The 17,556-nt window shown below is 42.0% G+C and overlaps 1 protein-coding gene across 5 annotated transcripts in view; it reads left to right on the forward strand.

Moving 5' to 3' along the window:
• elmo1 (engulfment and cell motility 1 (ced-12 homolog, C. elegans)) overlaps positions 1-17,556 on the forward strand; it is a 73,979-nt gene that overhangs the window by 3,462 nt on the left and 52,961 nt on the right. The window contains exons 1-2 of one of the 5 annotated variants that reach the window (XM_028431217.1): positions 14,101-14,316; positions 15,767-15,877. The exons of 1 other annotated variant lie outside the window; for it this stretch is intronic. The gene's annotated coding sequence lies outside the window, so the exon portion shown is untranslated. Of the gene's footprint in view, positions 1-14,100; positions 14,317-14,389; positions 14,513-15,766; positions 15,878-16,627; positions 16,646-17,556 lie in introns of those variants that run through there. 3 more of the 5 variants (XM_028431200.1, XM_028431226.1, XM_028431234.1) reach the window with 3 other exon arrangements.

A 17,556-nucleotide genomic window follows, 5' to 3' on the forward strand; every position in this document is an offset into this window, starting at 1 on the left:
GTGTGGCGGTGGTGGGGTGGGGTGGGGAGGTCTTAAGGTCTACTCCACTCGGTGCAGTTGTAGCAGGATTTTGTGTATGTGTCATGGGTGTTAACATCACACAGTGCATGATTTATGGCACGTGTGCTCACGTGCTGCAGAGATTTGCAGATTTCCAGCTCTGTGTTGCTGTGTCATTTTTTTTCTCCAAGGCATGCCTGCATCACTTTCACAGCTGCATGCTGGTGTGTTAGTCTGACCCAGGTGCTAAATCCAGGTTTTCTTCTGCTGTTGACTAATTATAGCTCTTCATTGTGTGCATTTGTGCTTTTATGTGTGTCCAGGCCCTTTGGGTGGTGTTTAATACTATGGGCCATCGCTTCATTGCTGTGCTGCTGTACGCAGGCAGATGGTTGCTCTCCCGCTCTCGTGTGTGCCCATCGCTCTACACCCATCCATCCATCCATCGCCTTATTGCACTGTTATATCTTTGCATGAAAATATTATCTATAAATATCTTTAAATGCTCGCTCAGACACACTCAGGCCATTATTGACATCCTCCATGATCTCAGTGGTCATGAAGAAGAGAGCTTTGGCCTGCAGCATGCATTCATAACAGTTTTGCCATCTTCTGTCTTGAGTGAGTCAGTGGAGGCGCCCTAGTTTTCTGAGCTGTTCTCCCCAAAGTGTGCGCTTGACTTTTGGTATCTGCATAAATGTTGAAGCATCAACTCATGGAAGTTTTCGTTTGATGTGGTAATGAGTGGATGTTAGACCCATGGGAGGTGAGAGTGTGTGCAAACTTTGTGAAACATTGACTTGTTTACTTCCTGGTACTAAAAAAATAGCTTATTTATGACAATTGTACATGGTCGGATGTTTGTATAACTTACTTACATTTATTATGATTAGTGTGTGGCTGCTTTGATTGACAGGTAGGTCTACCTGATTATCACACCCACTCTTGATTTTGGATTAGCTTGGATTAGGTGGGGTCAGATGCCACCAAGATGGCGTCAACAAGAGCCTCCTTCACCGCTGCTTTGTAGGAACTAAGTTTTTACCCATCTCTACTGCCTATGGTTCAAATCAAATGTTACTGTGGACACACTTCCTGTGACACATACTAACTTATCTGTCTCATTTTATTCTTAAATCTAAGCAGGTCAGTCTTTCCTTGAGTTTCTCTCTTTTTTTATTCTCAGTTTTTATGAGTCAATTTGAGTAATGATTATGGACTCACAATTTTCTTTGATTTATTTAGTGGTTATAAAATGACTCTGTTAGAACGTAATTTATTTCTTGCTGTGTCTAAAAGGGAAGCAGAAATGCAGTACATGCTCAGAAGGTAATGACAAGACATGCACCTGTTTTCTAAAATACAGGATTCACAACAAAACCACATTTTAGATGGTGAGTTCCAACCCTCTCTCATTGTTTGCTTATGACTGCTGCAGATGTGTTCATTTCAAGCAGAGAATGGTTTATGTTAAATTGAGATTACACTTGAAGGGAGAGGTGCAGGAACATATAGATGCATAGATAATTGCACTGTATAATTAATGTATGGGCTTAGATTAAGCATTTGAACCCATTCTGTCACAGTGCAGGCTTCTGCGATGTCAACTGGCAGCAGCAGTGTTTTCCATTAGACTAGTCAAGGCTCTCTCTAGAGAGAGAGGAGACTGAGGAGGAGTGAAGGGCCTCTCATAACATGCCAAGGTCGCTTCTTGTCTCTGGGTGGGGAAGTGCAAGCATCAGACTGAAGGTGTGTTGGAGCTGCCTCTGAGTCACTGAATAAATTAAAACACAGAGGGGTGTTAGGAAAACAAAACACCATGGTTTCTTATTAGTCTTTTCTTTTTTTAAAATCTCTTTTCTTGCATTCGCTGCACCTTCATATTCTCAGCAGAGCATATACTGCACGGTGTTTGACCTGCAGCAGCAGTGGATCTGGAATAGATCCACTTACTTTCTGCTTTCTGCAGCAGCCTGAGGAGGTGACTTTCTGTTGGCTCTAACGAGCCTATAAAAACACACCATAATCACCTTCACACCCCGATGGTGCCTTTCAATGCAAGTTAATAATGAGAAAGTGTGATTTTTATTTTTGGTTTGTTTTTTACCTGCAAAACAACTACTGCAGGTTTTCTTGAAGGCCTTACTTTGGGGAGGATGAAAGTCGAAGAACAGCAGGTCAACAGGTGAAGCTCTTAAAGAAGCTTAACCAACAGCTCATGGATGGATCATATTTTCTTTACTCTGTGCAGGTTCCAGCTTGCCCTCACCCTCCAGCTAACCGCTGTGTTTACGTTCTGTCCACAATGTCATGGAAAGTATATTTAAAATTAGTTTAAGTTTATTTTAGACCCGTCAAGCATGTCGGAAACACAAATAAACATTCAAATATATAGCAGAAAAGAAAGAAGAAAATGTATACATCATAAAAAGGTGGTATTACTATGAGGCTCCCACAGAGAACAAGTTTCTGTTTTGTTCTTATCAGTGTTTTTGTTTCTTGTCTTTCCTGCCAACTATGCTGTTGTTGTGTCTATAGATATAGATTTTTCTGCCATCTGAACAAAGATGACACAGACTCGGATGAACCATTGTCTTGAGCTCGGGATTCTGTTGCCGACTGTGGCAGATTCTCCATCTGTAAACCACCTGCCTTACCTCATGTCACCCTGTCTGGTGTGGGGCTGGCCACACATCAGAGTTTTCCATTTCCTGAGGATGATACATGTGAAACTCCTATCTGAGTCCCAGCTATGTTGAAGTGAAGAATAACGCGGCACGGCTCTGCTCGGCTGGGCTCAGCGTGGCTCTCTATTGAGAGAAGAGGGGTATTGTAGCGGCAGACAAGCTGGGTTTAATGTTGCCTTCGGGGCTTGTTGCTGTGTCTGTTCTTTTGTTGTCTGGAGGGGAAGCTTAACACCCTGTGTTTGTATTTGTGTGTGTGTGTGTGTGTGTGTGTGTGTGTGTGTGTGTGTGTGTGTGTGTGTGTGTGTGTGTGTGTGTGTGTGACTTGTCTGACTGCATTTTCCAGCTGAAACGGTGCAAAAAGAAAGGCACAGGAAATACCAAGGGCAGTGTGACAATAATGGGAGAGCAACCGGATGCAGGACATTCTGTAGATGTGTGAAAAGTTTGAAGAACTTTCAGGTGTGAATTACTTCCAAGGAGATCAACTGTATACTGTGTATTTGCACTGAATGCTGATTTTATTATGAAACCTGTGCCTCTTCTGAACTGAAGATGAAAGGTGGTGTCACTTCCTGTCAACATCTGCATGCGAACTAATCCATTTCCTGTTGACAGGAAAGCATGATGAGAAAGGTCAAGAAGTTTAGACACAACTGGGTTTGTCATAATGTATATGAGTATAAAATACAGGGCAGGCTTGTTTTTCCTGTTTCCAAGTACTTTGTGAATAGATGTTTTGGGGGTCAGATATGCACCAATTACATCATTCCAATGACATCGTACCCACAGCAATGAAAGCCTGGCCTGAGGAATGCCCTCCACTAGTGTTTTTCTTTCCCCTCTTTTCCCCTCTCTTTCTGTGTTTCACATAAATGTGGGTTACATGCAATTAACCCATAAAAGGCAAAAATGTAGTTCTTTGAATCCTTTGCCCCAGTCCATAAATAGCCAACCTCATTTTAACTTTCGCTGCCTCTGTACCACAAGCAAAGCCCCCGCCTACAATTTTACTGTACAACTTGACAATAATAAGGCAGCCACAAGCGATGAAAAGGTCTCTAAACGGGATGAAAGAGTTGAGAGAGCCAGTCACCACACTGTTAGGCGTGGTGGAGGCTGAGCTGGCACTGGCTCATGACTGACCAGGCCTGTCAGTGGGTACACACAGGGAGGGGAAGGCAAGGGTGTAGCATATGTTTTTAGGAAGGAAAAAAAGAGTGAGGGATAAATAAATAATAGGAAGGCAGAGGAGAGTGGGGAGCTGAGGGGAAGAGCTTGTGGGTTAGCAAATTAAAGGGTGAGTCCTGAGATGGGGCACGGGGCATCTGTCAGGAGAGGGGAGGGCAGTGTGGGGACAGGGCGTAGGATGAATGGAGTAGTGGAGGTTGGGCAAATAAACTTAGCAGGCAAGAGAGCAACAACAACCATCTGTAAGACAAAAAGGGAAAAACAGCCCTGAAAATATTTAGAAAAACCTCAGTGGTATTCATGCATGAGCTCATGTGTTGTGGCTGTGTGCAGTGTTGTGATACTGATGAGCCGTTGGTAGTTGGTGAATAACATTGTGCCTCCAACAGTGCAGGCAGTCATGGTAGATAGGCAGAGAGCATGCAGCAGGCAGGAAAGCAGAGCGTTCTGGTCCAGCCAGGTCCTGAAGCCACCCAGGACATGTGTGCTGGTGGGTGTCTTTGTGTGTGCATGGAATCGAGGGTTCCTTGATGTATAGCCACAGCTGGGAGGAGGAGGAGGGGTTGCTGTGGAAGGGGACGGAGAGACAGCTGGCAGGGCAAAAGGGTGAGTGTAACGAGCAGTGTGTGTGACAGCCACAGTGACTCCTTTGTTCCCACTCACTTGTGCCAGTCACAGCAAGAAGACGGCTGATCTGTGAAGTGACTGAATCCTTTCATAGCACCTACAGATATACAGTTTAGCTTTACACCAGCTTTCTCCTCCTCAGTCTGTGTGTATTCCTGACTTTACACCACAGAGAGCTGGCAATAGCAGCAATGAGGTTTCCATAAGAGCGAGCCCATAACCATCTTCCATAATGTCAGTGCTCCCATAGAGCGCTTATTACACTTGTGATGATGGTCATCAGTGCTAACATAATTGTAGCACCAGCAACGCTGAACAGTAGCCTGTTCGCTATATGCTAAAGTAATGAGTGCTGTTGTATTCTCTGCAGAGTTATGGTTTAATAAGAGAAATATTATGTGGGACCTCCATGTGTGCAGCAGTCCTGTGTGGCCTCCATTACTGTGTACATTTATCAAGGTGCAGGGCCGCTAGAGACCTTTGATTCAGTCTACCTTTTATTAAACCTGTCTGATCTGTGTGTATGTTCGGCATCATACCAATGGTCCTCTGCTATTAAAAGGTCCCTTTTCTCTCTGAAAGCTCTACGTTAAAGCAACCACTCTCCAGCCACCATTTAGCTCCCCAATGATTTTTTTAGGAGTTCAATAAGCCTTTTCAGTGCCTGACTTCTTCCTCTGAGTATCTGAACCATTTAGTTCAAGTAGGACAAGTAAAAATAGCCATGAATCAATCCCAAATGTTCTTGGGCTCTTTGCACATCTTGATCTAGGCTAGCACTACCCAACAGGGGATAGAGCATTCAGAGCTGGGCAGAATGACTGGCAAACTGGCACTTCAGTGGAGGGGCGCGTTCATTAACTGCGTGACTGGTGGCAACGATTCGGGCCTTGACACACTTTAAAAGCCATTAAAGAGGCAGTGGCGGATTATGGTTTGTTGAGTTATGATGATGATATGACCTTTTGGTTATTACATGCTTCAGTGGAGATGGTAATCCTGTGAGCTATTGAATTTAGCTAAGTGGAGACCATGTTTCCAATAAGAGACGTAGATGTCGTGTACAACACTGAAGCTGCAGCTCATAGCAGACCAAAGTATTGATTGCAGTGAAATGTCTTGTGCAATAAAGTGTTATATGGCTCCTCAACAGTCCTGCAGAGACATAAAGCAAAAAGCAGCAGGGGTGGCCAGAGAGTAATTATAGAGGGTGTTTTTTTTTTTTTAGTTTTTAAGCAAAATCTTTTTATTGCATCGACTAGTTTTGTTCAATCCAGTTATTCAGACTTTATTTATATATTGTTGCTTTACCCACATAACTACTGATTACCAGTACATTCTATTCACATTACCGTGTCATCTCATACTGAAAACTAAAAATAAGTCAGAATCTAAAAAAAATGTGTGACAAGAATAAAATATTTAACTTATAATATAAGTAATATTCTGCCTTATTCCCAGAGTATCACTGCATGTCTGAACGTTACATTATCCCAAAAAAGTATAATGAGATCCGATCACAACCATATCTGACAATATACACGTAAAAACATGCAGACACACTGCTCTTGGGTGTTTGTGTGTAGATCTTATCATACTGACCCCTTGTTCAAGGGAGAACAAATAAGCCCAGGAACCATTCATGAAACTTTCATGGGAAACTTTGCACTGCAATGCAAACACTCGGCAGGAATATTCACAGTCTTCCTCTGTGTGTGTGTGTGTGTGTGTATGATATGATACCGTCTGAAAGCAATCCTGGTTGTGTATGTTTGTCTAAACGCCGAGCAAAATGAAAGCCGGGCCTTGGCGGCTCAGCAATCATCTGCAATGGAAATTCCCTGACCCGAGATGCCCAATCCTTCACATCCCATTTAACTCAATGCAGCACATGCCAGCCCTGCCAGCACTGTGCACAGTGGGAGTTAAGCTCCTATAACCTAACAAAAGCATGTCTGAAAAGCTTTCTACTAAACGTTTACCTCAAAAGACTGTCAGAGCTCTAATGCTTATTGCAGTGGACTGTCACTGTAACTTTTAGTGGAGACAGTGGAGCCTTCAGATTTATCGCATTTAATTTTCAACTCTTTATATAAAAACTACCCTGTCAGCAATTTCAAGCAGCAAAATTATTAAATCAGTGTCTATAAATAAAATAACTTTGCACCATTGAGTCACTTGATGGTTTATTTTGTCCCACTTGACTCCAGCAGTTCATTCACTCTGTTTCTATGTGCAGGATTATGTGTTTGCAGGTTCATCCATTGAAAAATAGAAAGGGAGTTCACCTCAAGCATGCGTCATGTATGACCAAGATTGGGTTATATCATCATCATATGTAACGTGCAGGGGAGTTGTGAGTGGAAACTGTGCTCCTGATTGCTGAGGCTGTTTGATCAATATGGTTGTTTACTGTTCACTACTGCAGTAGCTCCTGTGCTTTGTTATGCTTACTGTCATTCAGATGCTCAGGTTCCAGCACAATGCATTTCCCAGTTAATAATACAAAATATGAGAAATTATCATTAACCAGTAAGAGGTTTAAATTGATACATCAAATTATTCCTATCCATCAGTGTTTATTCAGTCTGAAAAGCAGCTTGTTCCTATGTGGGTGGCATGTCATACTAAGCCTAACACAGTAATTAGCATACCATTGCCATACTGGCCATGCTCCTGCCCAGTACAGTTCTCTTTTCTCTGTAAAATGAGTGAAACTAAGCCTTTAGCTACAGTATTGTTCTTGCATAATCCCCACAGCTACTATTCTGAGACTTACACATACATGGCTCACGCCTGGTTGACAGAGCGCACTGCTCTTTCTGCAGCTTTGTGCATCTAACAAGTAACTCAGCGCAGCACCTGCCTGTTGGTTTTTCATTTAGCACACAGAAGCTGTACCAACATTATCGTCTTCCCCGTGAGCAGCGATAATCCAGTAAAGGGACAGAATGTCCCACAAGAGCAGCATTCGCCTAGCTGGGAAGAGATAAACATTGTCTGTGTTTTATGAATGAGGATCCCCACAGAGGACAATATACAAGGCACGTCTGTTGTGTTTTTGCTTGTGTGCGCCGCTTGTGGTTCTCTGTGTGTGCATCTTTTCCATAATAACATTTTGTCTGGTACATTTTTTTCTCTCTTTCCTGCTGTCTGGGGTGTAATTTTAGCATTTTGAGGAAGTAGAATGTTTTATTGCTAAACTCTGTAGAATTGGAAGGCGATTGAGCTTGACCCTGCTGAACAGAGCTCTTGTAAAAACAGAGTGAATGAGTGTGGCTTATTGAGAGCTTCTACCTTTTTCAGATTGATTTTTTTAAATAACCGAGCAGAAAGCAATTTGATTACCTAACTGCTGCTTTTGTAAGGACTATTTTTTATTATTTCTGTGGCAGAGTTTGGATGAACCACATATCAGGCCTGTGGGAGAGAAGATTTATTGATTTGCCTGGCAGGAAGGGGTTTGATTGGTTACACAGTGTGGAGCATGTCGTAACTTAATGTCTGTCCTAATGTTTTTTTTTCAATGAAGGCCTAGTTTCATAACTCGAACTGTGTCAGTGTTTTTAATAGACACAAACTGCAGTATAAGTTTGTGTGTTACCTTCTGAGCAAGCACCCACTTACAGAGAGGGAGAGAGAGAGAGATGCTTGGATGCTGTTATGCTAGAGTAGTCAAGGTCATTTTATGATGGAGGCGTTTTTCTGCTTGTGAATGAAGAATGGTGTGCCGGTGCTAAAACACCTCCTGCAACACACACACACACACACACACAAACACACACACATACATATACATGCTTCACAGTTAGACAATGGGACTATAGACCTGTTTCTTCCCTCTCTAACCAACCAAAAAGCAGCATTTATCTCCGCCTTGGTCACATGACCTGACAGGGTTTTTGTGTGGTCCCTACCATCCCCTTTGTACTCACACACACATACACACAGTCAGGGGTTCAGTGGACTTTTCAGGATGCCTTGTTCCTTGAAGCGTGGCCCCAGAGGCTCCAATCATTGTTGTCTGCAGCGATCAGTCAGAGGGGAGCTCTGGTCAAACTCTTCCACTTTTCGCTCTCTGTTGTTGCTTTTGAAGAATTACACTTTGATGTGTGTTGTGTTTTTTGGAACCAGCACACACTTTGGTTGGGCTTCATTTGACTCACTGAAGCTCACTTCAGCTCTGCTTCATGGCATTGAAAGAGGAACTTTGATTTTGATGATAAAGAAGAGAATATTTAATGTCATTTTTCAGACTATTTCTCTTCTGCATGGCAGCGTGAAGAGATAAAACAGTGATTTGTGAACACAAGGTTTGAATGCTTTCCCGCACTCTTTTAGCTAAAAAGAATTATGTACCTTTAGACAAAACTGTGATAGATATTTCCATGTTTCTAGTCCCGATTCTAAGCTTGGCTAACCAGTTATCTCACCTTGTAGTGAACAAAACAGGCAGGACAGTGACCACTAATGTTAAAAAGTGTCCATCACACTCCATCTGGATGCGCTGCCCATTGCTTTTACAAAATGTCAGAATATTTTGCTGTGTATTTTTTATAACAGATAGATTTAGATATGACATTTATTGTATGCTATCATAACACTTAGGTGATCTTCATCATACCCTGCATGGTAATTTGATCTTCATACTGCTGCTGTTCTGAGTACAAATGCATTTACATTACAGATACCAATCTGTTCCTGTGAGTGTTCGGACTCCACTTCCCTGCTTCACTCTAATGGTCCAGCTATGTAAGTTGATTATACCAAAGACCCCACAGGCCTGCAGCCAGACCAGCCGCTGTGCTGTGTGGGGACGCACATAGCATAGCTGACATTTTTATTTCCATAGCCAGAATCTCTAGCTGAGGTAATTTAGGGTTTTAGAAACCGCCGTTATCAGCCTCAGAATTTAATCTGAGGTCTGTTAAAAAGCCTTCTGGTGAAGATTTGAATTGATGAGTGGTACAGAAAAATGCTAGCTGTGTTTTTCATGGTAAGTCAAATCTTTCAGTAAAATCCTTATTCCCAAAGATCTGTTTCCTGTTAATATAAATATTAAGGTCCTATTTGCTAAATGCTTCAGTCAGCATCTACACAATGTGGTGCATTGATTTTTGTACAGCTAGAATCCAACAGTCCGTGCAAAGCTAATGTGCCCTGCTGCTGCGGCTGCTGCTAGAATTTCAGAGTTTGGCCGTAGTTTTGAAAACAACATTGAATCAAACACTATTTCCATAACTGAGTCTTACTATATTCTTCAGTTTGGAAGGAATACACTGTGGAGAGTGGGTGTTTGACCTGGATAGGCTGCTTCCAACAGGGCTGAGGAAGCCTGGGAGCAGAAGGTCACACTGCCAGTGACTCACTAAAGCCTGTGGGTTCTCTGACACTCACTCACACACAAACACACACTATCTTTCCCTAACTGCCAGTAAAAATGCTTCCAGGGTAAACACCTAATTGTTTGCCTCTTTTCTGTTTTTAAAGCTCTCACCGCTGACCTTGATGCTGACTGATATTGACTTATGTAATGGGGGAGGATGGCATGTTATTTTTAAATCTAAAGAGAAAAGAGATTGTGTCTGAACAGAGCACACAGCTTATTGTGTTTCAGTCAGTGAGGCAATGGAGGGGAAAAAAACAATGTGTAATAGTCACCACCTTATGCAACACTCTTGAATACACACGCAGCGGGCGCACAGGATTAAAATATACACACAGTGGTGTATTTTAATGTTATGGATAATATTTCAGAAGCACTTTAATATCCAAAAATATAAAGCGCTGGGAGCACTTATGAACCTCATTCATGAACAGTGTGTCACCATCACAGGATGTTGTTACCTGGATGCTGTAAACATGTAATATATTTAGATAAAATTCAGTTAAATGTCCTCATCAGTAATGATATTGATAAAGAGATAATGACACCTTGCTACAAATACAGCCAAACATTGTTTTGATGCAGGCAGATACTTCATTCAGAGTTGATGTGGTAATTAAGTAATATTGTGTCTTTGTGTAGGGATTTGGTTTCACTGTTTCTTCTTGTGTCACAAACAGAATCAGAAAAAAAGGAAAACGGCTTCATGAGTGATGATCTGTGTGGAGTGCTGGCTGTAGCTATAAGCTGGCGATATGGGTAATTAACACCATTTGTCATGGCACACCAACAAAACAAAAGTAAAAAAATGTCTGAAGTTGGCACCAAGTGTGTAACTAAACTGTACGTTTATTACATAGCATGATTAAATGTTGCCACTCTGCTGTCAGACAGTAAGGAGTCCACAGCACATTAGCCTGTGTGACCATTGTTATTATTATTATAATTAACCATCACACTTGATTCTTGCACAACAGCACACTCACATTTGACATTTTGTGCACTACAATACACCCAGGAGTGTTTGGTCCGTATTAAGTAGCTGATCCAGCTAGCACCACTTTGCCTCTGTGGTTTTCAATCTCTGTTTATTTGATGTCAGAGGTGACATTTTGTGAGGGGAATTGTTAGAAAATACTCTTTTGTTGCTCAAAATCAAGATTATGTCACCTTAAGGTGCAATTTTTGTATCGAAATAAGAAGAAAAGTGGTTTCCACACACACTCATTACTGTGTGTTGTGTGATGATTTGCACAGGCTGCACACACAGGTTATTGATGATGATCTGCTTGGCTCATTGACAGGATGTTATTCAGTGGCAGCGCTCGGTCCTGTGGAATGGTCTGATATTACACATGGTCCTTGATAATTTCATTACAGGTTATCTTATCTAGTTCAGACTTCCTTCCTTCTCAGATTCCCTCTCAATATCCTGTTCAGTCTGGGTTAATAACAACAGTGTTAATAACATGTACTGTGACCTGCATGTAAGTAATGTTTTGAAATGTATCCCAGTTTTCTGTTTTGCCATCATATGTGACAGACATCGATGTCTGTATGTTGGAGTTCATGGATCATAACCAGTGGAGTTCGATGATTAAAAGTAAAGCTTGTTAAGTGGAATAAATTTGAATGCGGACTTGAATAATAGATGATCCCCTGAGGTGTTGTTGAATTATCTTTGCCTGACAACCTCCTCTGCAAGCAGACTGTGGGAATGTGCCAATTCATTTTATGTTTGGGAGAAAAAATAATCATCTGCGTATATAAGGGGGAAAAAAAACAGTGTTATGAAACACAAATCGAATGACGTCAACACCTGTGTGACATTATTCAGAAATCTGCCATTTACATTTGAGCTGACACTTTTCATCCAGAGCAATTTAGAGATGAGTGTAAACATAAGCTCTGATTTCTGAATCACCAGCATTCGCAAGCAGACACTAGTAGTAGTGGTGGGGGGTCACAGCCATGGCTGGATGCTAATAGCTCATCTATACCACAACAAACACTTTGGTTATAGTCAGGCAGTGATCAATCAATGCTTGTTGTAATAATATTAGCATAATGTCATTGTGACATCTGCAGTGTAAAAAGGTGTCAGAGCTTCGAGTTGTATTGTTTCCATTAGTCACACTGTTTTTTTTTCCACAAATTCCAAAATTGCAATGACTTCTTCTTTCCTGTTTTGACAATCAACAGTATCTGATTTTGAGCCTTTATATGTATGTTTGTAGAATTTTAAAACATTCAACACAACCAGCTGTGCATACTGAGGCTGCATAGCTCCTGACTGAAACAACAACAAAGGCCAGGACACAGACTTCTGCTGCTTCTTGACCAGCTCAATATGAGTTTGATCTAAAAACTACAACAGATTTATATAACAGCTGTGGTCAACCTCAGTTCTTGTTCATCATATTACTATAATAGAAACAGTAATGGCTGTCAAACTGTTTCAAAGGTCTCAAAACGCTGGCTCACCAGTGACATTGATAGAGATGTTCACAGACATTTATACAATGCATCACTGGACTGTATTGCTTTTGAGTTTTGACAGGAGCAGAAGAGGAGGCTGGGGTTGTGTGTTGGGGTGTTGACATGGAGGAATTTAGAAAGCCTGATGACAGACATGGTTCAGCTTCCTGAATGGGTCAGCACGACTCAGAGAGGGTACAAAGGCAGGGCAGTCAAGAGTTTAGATACATCATTAAAACCCGGTACGTCACTTGGTGTACATCATTGTTTTCCTGACAGACAGTTGTGTAGATGACACAAATATTGTTATTATATATTATTATAAAGAGTCACACACAGCTCCTCTACACTGTTTCACTTCCTCAGATACTGCCTGTTTGGCTCTAAAAACTCTTTGAGCGTTGTCTTTCCTGTATTTTCTGTGCTTGGCTCATGACAAAAGGTCCGATAAGGATGTGATATCTTTCTGTTGGCTTTGTTTTGTTTTTTGCTTGTGTTGCTGTGATGAGATGTTTTCATACTTGGATACACTCAGAGGCCTTATGGGAGTTTGAGTTGGAACTAAAAGGCTGGGATGTTTGCACTTATGGGGCTTACTCGGACCAAAGTTGACCTCAGCCTGGGTGGAGTAAACATCTGTTTTGTGTGTCATTTGCACAGATGGCCTGCTCTGCCTACAGTCTGATATGACGATGTCATTGCGCTGCTCAAACAGTAAATGTTTCATTCGGGCATTGAGCCTCATGATCAGTGGTGCATTGTGACAGTATAAACCGTCTGACTCACTCGGCTGGCGCTGTTCTGACTCTGCGGTAATTAGAGGGGGACAGAGGTGGAAGCGAAAGTGTCGGCTATGCTGGCTGGTAATATTTGGCTGTTTATATAAACAACAATATTGAATGCATCAATGAATTCAGCCTTACACTCATTCACTGTGTATCTTTAGCCACAGTGTGTGATAGTCCAACATGCTGAAAAACACTCAGGGGCCACTTTATTTATGCAGAATCTGATGTCATTACAGCTGTGTCCTGCTTTTATGATGGCTACAATTCAGTTCCTTTGACAGTGCCACAGATATAATAAGTCTGTTATATGTTTGGACACGGAGTTCATGATAGGTGATATCGAACCACTTTATGTTAAGAGGAGTTTCTAGCTTGATGTATCCAAGTCACAACCTTACTAATATCACTTCACATCTTTATGTTTGATGTGATATGTAATTGAAAATTTACCAGATGATTTGCCGTCGTTCTCTGACCTCCTGTCCATTTGATTTTTGTCTTACCTGCTTCAAAAACACATACTTTGACACCACATATAGGATGTATCTTGGACTCACAGCAGTAGCCACTATCAGCTCTGGTAGCCATGTCTCAGATTAGCCTCCAGATTTAACTGTGTAAAATCAGTTTTAGTACTGAAATTGGTAGTTGTGCAGTGCTGAAGTGTTGAATATAATTTGTTGTGCAGGTGGATAATTATTAGGGCTTCAGTACTTTGGACTCATTTAAATTCGACATTTGGGGGGGCTCATGAGATATTCATAAGCAATAATTACCCTTAAGTAATCCAGTCAGCTCAGTTAATTGATGATTGTGCGTTCTGAATCTAAACTTTAAATCATCAGTCTCTTCTTCCTTCTTTGAATTTTGCCGCTTTTTTCACAGACAGACCTGTTTCCTCTTTACCCGACAAACGCCCACTTCCTCCTTCTGTGTCTCTCAGCACTCTCTTGGTTGCTCTTTAGCCTGAAGCGAAGCACTGCACTAACCACTGTGAAGTTTTTGTTTGGCTTATGATGCTGTAGGCACCTGGTTGGCAGCAGAGTTGTCAGACTGAAGTTGCTTGAAGAGGGGAAAAAAGCTCCTTTGTCCAATTGTGTGCACAAGAAGCAGGTTGATTTGGAAGTCAGCTAACAGCTCTGTCACTTGACAAGTTTTCCGGGTGAGTCCTCACATCTTCATGGTGTTTTTTTTTTTTTTTTTTTTTTTTTTAAATCTTTCTACACACTTACACAGGATGCAGTAGGCCTCAGGGTGCGGCTCTGTGTGCTCCCCTGCCTCCTTTCCTTACCAGTGTGTCACCAGTGGGCACGAACGCTGTGGTTGGATGTTTGCAGTCTGGAGTGGTTAATGCCTCGGTATGTAGCGTAGATGCTTTATGTCTGATCCAACATGGGGCATTTGTGGGTTTTCTACATCTAACCGGAGCAGAATTGTAATGTCAGAGGGCGGATAATGTTTGAGACGGTTGTGGCCTCACGGTTTTGGGGGGATGGAAATGTGGTGTTGGTTGTTTGTGATCTTGGACTGGCTTCAGAAAGACAGCTGCTAAATCTGCTGCATTGGAAAGTAATTAGTTGGCAATGTGAAGATTCCCTTACAATACACATTATGGATTAGCTGGTTGCCTTTGGGCCTAATTTTGCTTTATTTTCTTTTTTTTCTGGCAAGTGTCTTCCTTTTTTGTCTCTAAGTGTTCCAATGTTTTGATTTTCTGGGTTTGCAGAACGCCATCCAAGCACCTCTAATTGTTTCTGACTCACTTGTTTACCTCAATTTGCTGCTTGCTCTGCTGACAACACACTATTTAGGTTGTGCTTGTACCCGTGTTCAGCAGTCGCCCCGTGCTCACTCGCTCCTGTGTGTGTGTGAAGATTCATGTTACGAGGAGCTGTATGTTTCAGTAAAACAGTCGGCTTGGTTCACCGTAGTGGGCTGCTGGTGCGAGCTGATGTTTGACAGGATATCCTGCTTTCAGTTATGAGAGCTTGGGCGGGTTTGTAACACAATAGGGGCCTACTGAGAGGCACATGGGCACAGATGCAAGTCCACCACTAAACTTTGGAAGCTTTACTGAATTCATAAAAGTGATTAATCGTTTGTGAAGGTAAAGTTTGAGGGTTTTCTTTGTTTGGCTATGACTTCATGTTGAATCTCTTAGACACTGGCACTTCCTCCTTAAAGCCATATTACTAGACCTTGACTCCAAGCTTTCCCATTTGTCTTTTTGTCTCCTGCAGCTGTGATGTCAGCCTTTTGTGTTAAACCAGGAGTTTTTCCTGTTAGGTAGGTGGTGTGTTGGTGGAGAGGGGACTGCACAGATCACAGTAGCATTTTCCTGTTTTTTTTTTTTTATGTCTGTTGTGTCTTTCGATTGCCAACCACGAACAGGAAACAGTTGAAGAATCACTGAATTGAAGGGTTGAAAGAAGCAAACCTAACTGACCTAAACAACATGGTGTAATGTTGTGATGTAACACTCTTATGCCCACTTCCCCATCACTAAAACTTAGATAGTACCCTGTACTACAGTTACACATTTAGAACATGACAGATAGACAAACCTGATCATCCCTCAGGCCTCATGTATATGTGATATGCACATACCACAGGCGTAACATGAACATCCTGTGGCCAGTTTGTGTGAAGGCGCCACCCTCGGAGCGACAATAACTCTCGGTCCTCTGCAACACTTTGGTGGCCTTTTGTCTCAGCTCTCAGAGGTTGGTGCAGCTTTTACACACACACACACCGGCCCCTGCAGCTAGGCGGGCCCTTTGTAGAGGCTTCAAATGAAGGGCTACAGCGTGTTCTTTTGAAATGTACCCAGCACATAAACTAATGTCGGCACACCCACACCAGGCAGAGATACAGATATCGGCATATAAAATTTGTTGAAGTTCTCACTCTAAAACATCAACGCTCTCACACTTTAACAGCACGTGATGTGGTGAAACTTGGTGCTTTACTGTGCACACTGCTCGGCTTTAACAGCGAGATGTGTGAAAATGTAAGAGGATTGCGTTTCTGCAATGTAAGAACACGTATTTTGCTGCTGTGTATTTTCTGGTCTTTGTAAGTAAAAGAAAATGACTTTTTATTGCTTGTGTGGCAGCGGAGTGACTGTTTATAACAAGCAGCTCTGTTGTTGTTTGAGGTTCATAATGACGAGTCGGGAAACTATTTTTGCTGCAATAGTTGGGGAAAAATGGGATCCGAATGTTCCTAAACTTAATGTAACAATGACTAACGCTAAGGCTCCTATGCCTATCATTATGTGATAAATAAGTGAAAGTGTTTTCTCTTGTTATAAATAAGTCTGTCGTGTCATTGTGTGTGTTAAAACTGCTGCCTCATGTTCCCTTACACCATTATGCTTCCAGCTGGAAGGTTCCCAGAGGAGTCACCAGGTCTCACCTTCTCCCTCTCCATCAGCGAGCCTGTAAAACATTTTAGAGTCAGACTGCTGTGTGATATGAAGCACATCAACAGTACAGTAGCTATTTTTCTTGTTTTGGTTTTTTGTCTCAGATAACCTGTCCCCTCCAGATGTTTTTTTCGTGTTTTCTTCTCTCTTGTATTTATTATTCCTCCCTCCGTGACTGTGTTGCTTTTTGTAATCCTTTCTTGTATTTTCTGTCACTTATATGACCCCGTACGCTTTGTTTTCATCCACTTTAAATGTCATTTCATACTCACTGTTCATGTCTGCCTCCCTTTAATCTCCATTACCTCTCACTAGCCTTCCTCTCTTTATTTCCTCTCACATTTCTCACCTTCATCACCCCTCCACCTTCCCTTCATCTTTTCCTTTCCCTCCCTCCCCTCACAGATGCTGTGACCCTCACATTACACATCATGAATTATTGAGGTGAAACTGAACACTGGCCAACAAATCACAGGACTTCTCTCCCCTCTGTTTCCTCTGATTCTACCCTCTCCCTCCCTCTCTCTCTCTCTCTCTCTCTCCCTCCCCCCTCCTCTTTATTGATCTTTCTTAATTTCCACCTCTGGCAGTGGATCAGATCACTGGTTTCTGAGGGTAACACAAGATTTTGTTTTTTTCCCCACTCTTTTGGAGCTAATCCTGAGGAATTATGGTCAATGTAACCCAGCAGCACATGCCTTTCTGGTTACAGCAGGTGAGCAGATATTTAAGGACAGATTAATTGCACACACACACAAATTATAGCTTACAATACTTCACTGGACAGGAGCCAAGTTAGACCAAGTAGTTTGATGATTTTGGCAGCATGTTATTGCACATTAGTGCAATTAAAACAGTGGAATGATTATGTGTCAAATGAATGAAAGAAAGCATGACTCCTAATGTTTTTTCACATGCCTGATTTGTGTTCCTTTTTGGTCGAATTCTGCAACGTGATACGTTCTGAGGTGAGAG

This window comes from Parambassis ranga, chromosome 2, assembly GCF_900634625.1.
Source record: "Parambassis ranga chromosome 2, fParRan2.1, whole genome shotgun sequence".
Lineage (NCBI taxonomy): Eukaryota > Metazoa > Chordata > Actinopteri > Ambassidae > Parambassis > Parambassis ranga.